Below are 6902 nucleotides of genomic sequence, written 5' to 3' on the forward strand. Positions count from 1 at the left end.
GGGAGTACTACTCTCAATTCCTAATGAACTGGTCATGAATGTCATCAGTTATGGGCTCTAAATCTCAGAAATTGTAAGTAGGTTGCCGATTTATCAGGTCAAGTCTAAACAGTCAGCTATATTTGAACAAAAACTCGTAGACTATGCGTATGACAAAGCTAATAACTATAAATAGAAGTGCAAGGCTCAAGTAAAATGACAAGTTATAGTGCAATATCATCACGGAAATCAACCGTTCCGACTCAACCTATATGCAAAAATAAACGTGAATATTTTTTTTTGAATTTTTTGAAGTTTTCTAATTTTTTGGTTTTTTTGAATTTTATTAAATGAATAAATACAAATGCAAGTTGAAAATATAAACGTATATGCAAAACAAATGCAAATGCAAACTCAAAAGGATGCAATACCCTCCCCAAACCAAAACGGACAACGCCCTCGTTGTCCTCCAGTATACACCAGCAGATATATACAGGGGAACGGGAATATACAACAAATAAAGATTGAAAAATAATAAAGTAAAAAGGAGACAAAATAAATAAAAGAGCGAGAATAAACATATAAAACACGAACTTCCCCAAACCAGCATGAAAACTGGGGAAGTGAGTAGACCAGCAGCTACTCGTCAGCCTCCTCCGTCACGTCTTCCACCGTCACGGTGTAGTACGGGTCCACCTCCTGCTCTGTCCTCCTCCTCCTCTGCTGACCTCGAGCTCTCTCTGCCGCCGCCGTCGGGTCCTCGTCCTCCTCCTCCTCCTCACTAGCAGGGTCCGGGTACCCCTCAGCTGGGTACCGGTAAAAGGAAGGGTGTGGTCAACCCTCTGGGATCGAACGGTGTCGCCGCATGTGATACTCGTATAGAGGGAACAAAGTCAAAGCTATGTCCCTCTCCATACGAGCCTGCCTCTCTGCAATCTCAATCAACAAACCGTCAGGCGCCCTTGGTCCATGACCGAGGACGCCTCAAAGGGCGGAGGAGGTACAAAATTAGCCGGTAGGATCGGCTATGTCTGTGTCAAGTCAGCAGGCGCGGGAGTAGGAGTAGGAGTAGGGATCGGGGTAGGTGTGGCCGTGGAAGTCTGGCCACCCGTGGAAGGTGCAGATCCCTCTCCGGTCTCAAGTCTACGCCGCTTCTTAGCGGCGGGTAAGGTAGTAGGTGGGCGGATCGGTAGGTGGTACTCAGGTAGAGGTGGTGGTCGGGCACCCCGTGCAACAGTAGGCAAATGGGCTAAACGAGGGAGAGTGGTGCAAGGTAGGTCTACGGACAAGGAACCGCCTATCTTCCAGGTCAGGTAGTCAGAAGTCAGGCAGGTCTGAGAGTGCATAGACGCTCGGCTCAGGTACCTATCTCCTTCAATGTACGATAGGTCATGAGGCTAGTCATGGAGGAGAGAGCGGGCAAGAATGGTGGCTATGCCACCGCAGACGATAGTGACCGTGATCTCTCCCTGAGCCTGGAAGTACTGGGCGGTCAAATATGCGATGTTGAGGGTAAAGGGACCCTCGCAGTCGATGTTCAGGTAACCGCCTAAGATGGAGAGCTCGTTGTTGTTGATGTTGTTTGGCTCCTTTCGGCCAAAAATAGTGCTCCCCATCAGTCTAAGAAAGTAACAGGCAGGGGGAAGGTGGACCTGAGCGAGCTTTCGCTCGGGAAAGGTGGTCTGGGCCAAGGTCTGCCAAGGTCTGCCATAGCTGACGGATGACCTTCCTAGGGGAAACAGTGGTGCCCGTAAAGGAAAGTCCAAGTCGAGTACCAAACTCCTCCAATGTCATCGAAAAAGTCCAGTTGAACAACGGGTAAGACACAGAAAGACTAGTAGGGGCAGCATCGTGTGCCCCGGAGGAGAAGGTGAAGGAGCTGAAGAACTCAAGGCTCGGCTCCCAAAAGGTATGGCCATTCATAGTGATCAGTCCGGCCATCCCGTGCCCTGTAAAAGCTCACAAACAGGCTCATAGAAACCGAGCCTCTCAAGTGACGTACGGCAAAGAAAACACGTAGGGAGAAACTCGCAGTCAACTAAGTTATAAAATCTAGTACGATGTACACCATTAACAAAAATTACCTGCGAGAACTCAAGGTGGGAGTCGAGGGTGTCGTCCACTCGGACCGTGACCGTGCCAGCAGAGACGCTAGGAGCAGGTGTAGCTCGACCACGACCGCGACCCCGGCCTCTAGAACCTGAAGAAGAAGACCATCCCCTAACGGTACGAGGTACTAGGGCCACTCTAAAGGCGGCTGCGGCTATAGGTGAAAGTAAAGCTGCAGCAGTGGACGCAGCAGAGACCGCCACTGAGGAAGAAAGGCTAGCAGCAGTGGCTGAAACGGAGCTAGCAGCAGTGCTAACAGGAGTAAAAATAGTACCGGCAGCAAAAACAAGAAAAACAGAGGTACTGGCAGGTGCGGAGATGGTAGTAGCAGCAGGGTCTACCGTCTCAGACAAAGACAAGGACGGACTGGCAACAGAGCTCGTGGAAGGCATGGAGCTAGAATCCATCCTAGTCAAATAGGGCAGGGGAAACTGATAAGAAAACAGCATGAAAACAGCAGAGAATTTCCCTATACAGTCGAAATTTTTGACTGGCAGCCCTAATTCCCGAATTTTTCCTCAATAATTTGAATGAAGCAGGTAATTAGCGATAGGGGAAGGGTAGCAGATGACAAATGCAGCACATTAAGCAACAATTGAAGCAAATTTTGCATTGTTGTCAGAATCGCGATTCGATCCAACGATTCAACGATTTTACGATCCAAAAATGCTTGACCGATCCTGGATCCTACGATTCTATCATAGTTGTAGAATCTTACGATCCTATTAATTTGAAAATTTCTAGAAATGGGATCATAATACGATCCTACGATTTTACGATCCTACGATCCGATTCCATAATAAAAAAAATTAATATATATTTTTATATAATGACACCGTAAAACCCAAATTTCGTGCAAGTTGTTCATACAATGATACTAAAATCATTAATTACCAATATTTTATGAATAAATATTAATAAATAAGTGTTTTGATTTTCAATTATATGTTTTTACCAAGTAAAAAATTATATTTAGTGAGTTTGTAGAATCTTGCGATTCTACGATCCGATTCTACCGATTCGATCCTACCCTCCCCATCGATCCAAAGTAGAATCTCGATCCTGACAACATTGGAGCAAATTAGGCATATGGCAGCAGGGAAAACCCAATTCACAGTCGAAAATTTCGACTGACAAGAACCCTAATCGCAAATTTCCCATAAAATTCGAAGTAAACATGTGAAAATCAATGAGGTAAGGGAATTAATCATCAAGTAAGGCAATTTGGGCAAAGAATCATAATTATAGTCGAAAATTTCGACCAAAAAGGAAAACTGAAACCCTAATTCTAATTCACTTCATAAAAAGCAAAATTAATGAAATTAAAATGCAAAGAAGTATTGGAATTACTTACTTGATGATGAGGAACCTACAAATTGAGCAATTAATCGACAAAACAAGCAAGAATTGCAATTTTTGATCAAAAAATCGCAAACCCTAATTCCTCTAATTGACCGTGTAAAACAGCAAGTATCTAGGGGAAAGCAGAGGGCAATGGATGATTAAATAGCAATGAATAAAATTTAGGTGGTGGATTTGGTATAAGGACGATAAAAATGGAGATATTGGGGATTTTTGGTCGCAAATAAGGTGAAGGGAGGACGAAATAATGAAAGAGGAAAGGAAGTAATAGGAAAAAGAAGAAAGTTAAAGAGACTCCATGCGCGTCCTTTGCAAAATCACTCGATCGAGTGATTTAAAACCACTCGATCGAGAGTTCCTGTATATATTTCACTCGATCGAGTAAAAATTTACTCGATCGAGTACTCCCCTTTTCAGCTTTTTTCGATCGAGCAATATGAAACCACTCGATCGAGTACAATTAGTACTCGATCGAGCTCTTTTCCTCGTGTAAGCCTTGGAATTTGCGTATAATTCCCCAAACCTGCATAAAAAAACTCGCAAAAATATCCCAAAATACCAAATATGAAAAGTAACAGTCTATAGTCTTCTAAACTACGCTAAAAATGTCTAAATTCTAATTGTCCTAATTAAATGCAATAAACAAATCCGACGGAAATTAGAAATTATTTTTACAATTTGTTACACGGGGCATTTCCCCGCTCACTTTTCAAAGCAATTCAGCAGCCCCTCGGTGGGCTCCTGACTGGAGGACGTCACCTCGGCAACATTAACCGTCCTCTTCATTCTCCACGAGCTTGTATTTGAATAATTAGGAGGAGAATAGTTGACGTCCACATACGCGGAAACTTTCCTCGTCCTTACTCCTTTCTTACCAGCTGTAGCGTCATCGCTCCCACTTTGACTGACATTAATTGCACAATAATCATTGACAGCTCCTTCAATATTTTCATATGTACATGCAGCAAGGAAAACAGACGAACTTTCCTCCTTCTTGCTCTCAATCTGAGGCGGAGGGGTCACGATAGCAGCACAATATTCCAAATCTTCATTTGGAGTGTCAATAGGAGGGTCAGTAGAAGAGAGGGCATTGCAAGGCTGAGCTTGCATGGGAGCCCTTCGGGACTTAGACTGATGGAATATCAATTCCTTGTCCCCAACCTGAAATGTCAATGTCTTGCCCCCGACGTCTATCACTGCACGGGCATTAAATAAAAATGGTCTCCCAAAAATGATGCGGTATGTGTGTCCTCGGGGATGTCAAGTACAACGAAGTCAACGGGAATAAAGAATCTCCCGATCATAACAGGTATATCTTCTATGACACCTAACGGCCGTGATATACTACGGTCGGCCATCTGAATAGTCATATTTGTGCAATTAAACTTGGTCAAACCAAGTCTCTTAGCAAGAGACAGCGGTAAGACACTCACGCTAGCGCCAAGATCGCATAACGCATTATCAATTAAGTGGGTACCAATGTGACACGGAATCGAGAAACTACCCGGGTCTGACTGTTTGGGAGTTAACTTATTCTGAACTAGGGCCGTCCCTACCTCGTTCAAAGCTACCGTCTCATGATCGTTAATATGCCTCTTACGTGATAAAATTTCTTTCATAAATTTAAGGTAAGAGGGTACCTGTGTCAGCAATTCGGCGAACGGAACTGTAACTTGCAAGCTTTTCAGGAGTTCGGCAAATTTACCGAACTGTTGATTAGTCTTTGTGTTCTGTAGTCGCCTCGGGAAGGGCACCGTAATGGGTATTTTGAGCCCCATGTTCCTCTCTTCCAACGTATTAGCTGGATCAAGCTCTACATCCTTCGATCGAGACTTCTTTTCTCTCGAACGGGGTCTTTCAGGCGATATTTCACTTGATCGAGCACTAGCAGGCTCTCGATCGAGGTCTTCTTTATCAGCATCACTCGATCGAGCAACAATATCACTCGATCGAGCAGAGTCATCAATAAAATCACTCGATCGAGCTGTTTGTTTCGTTCGATCGAGCTGTTCTTTCTCCTGTTCACTCGATCGAGTAAAAATTCCACTCGATCGAGTCTTTTCTTCAGCTTTTTTACTAGATCAACCACGTGAAACCAGTCGATCGAGCATTTTCTTTGTCGTCAGCTCTTTTTCTTCAACAGTGCACTGTTCATCAGCAGTAATTACCTTCCTCGGGTCTGATTTCAACAATTTCGGTCCCTCATATAAATGACCGCTTCTCAGATTTATTAAATTCACCGTCTCGTGTGGGTTCTTATCATCTTGTGACGGTAAATGACCCTGCTTCCTCGTGGATTGGTTCGCGGCTAACTGGGCAACTTGGGTTTCAAGTGACTTGATGGATGCATCTTTCTGTTGGTCACTTAGTTGCCATTGCTTTGTCAAAGACTGCAGCATCATCTTCAACTCAGATAACTCGCTCACCCCGCCAGAAGATGATGTAACGTGATTAGGTGTAGGGAAGGAAGGAGGCTTATGTTAGCCTTGTTGAGCCTTATGAGGAGGGACATATGGCTGCTGCTGCTGCGGAGGAGGGGTAGGATTGAACACATTTTGACTTTTCCACCTCAGATTGGGATGGACCGCCCCTTGGTTATTATAATAAGAACCCCCTCCTTGCCTGTATTGTTGAAAAGCAAGGACCTGTTCCTTCTCTGTAAGACAGCCAATAGTAGTGTGACCGTTGTTGCTCCCACACCTCTCACATGTGACGGTCTCCCCTCTAGTAAGCATATGGACCGTCTAGGCTGTCGAGCAGAATGCAGCTCCAATTTATCAAAACGAGCATTTATGGCTTCCAGATGAGCCACGACTGCCTTATCAAACGCGTGAACTGTTCGAATACCATCCCTCGGGTTCCCATACTCGGCACAATAGGTCGCCATCTCCTCAATAATCGCCCATCCCTTATCATCATCAGTATTCTTTTGAAATCTTCCCTTGGATGAGGCATCAAGTATAGCTCTGTGGTCATCGTACAACCCATTGTAGAACTGATTGGACAGAAACCACGGATCAAAACCATGGTGAGGAAGAGACCTCACCAACCTCTTGAACCGACACCAAGCTTCATAGAACGTTACATCCGGTGCCTGCTTGAAACTAGTGATCTTGGCCCTTAGCTGATTGGTGCGCTGTAGAGGGAAATATCTCTTATAAAAAGCAAGAGCAAGGGTTTCCCAGTCTGTGATCGTCGAGACCGTACGATCCAAGTCAGTCAGCCACTCCCTGGCTGAGTTAGTCAAAGAGAAAGGAAACAGAACCTCCTTAATCTTGTCTTGAGTTACCTCCTTTGTGGCGGGGATAGTAGAGCAGTAGTCCGTAAAGACCTCCATATGCTTCCTCGGGTCTTCACCTACCACACCTCTAAAGAGATTTCTCTCCACCAGATTGATATAGAACGGACGGATGTCAAAAGTATTCCCATCCTCAGTCTGTAAATTGAAACCT

At 44.6% G+C, this 6902-nt stretch overlaps 1 non-coding gene across 1 annotated transcript; it reads left to right on the forward strand.

Moving 5' to 3' along the window:
• Positions 1-6470: 6470 nt before the first annotated feature.
• On the forward strand, positions 6471-6576 carry LOC141597929 (small nucleolar RNA R71). The gene has a single exon (XR_012523137.1). It is a non-coding gene; the product is annotated as a small nucleolar RNA R71 (small nucleolar RNA).
• Positions 6577-6902: the final 326 nt, after the last annotated feature.

The sequence above is a fragment of the Silene latifolia genome, chromosome 8, assembly GCF_048544455.1.
Source record: "Silene latifolia isolate original U9 population chromosome 8, ASM4854445v1, whole genome shotgun sequence".
NCBI lineage: Eukaryota > Viridiplantae > Streptophyta > Magnoliopsida > Caryophyllales > Caryophyllaceae > Silene > Silene latifolia.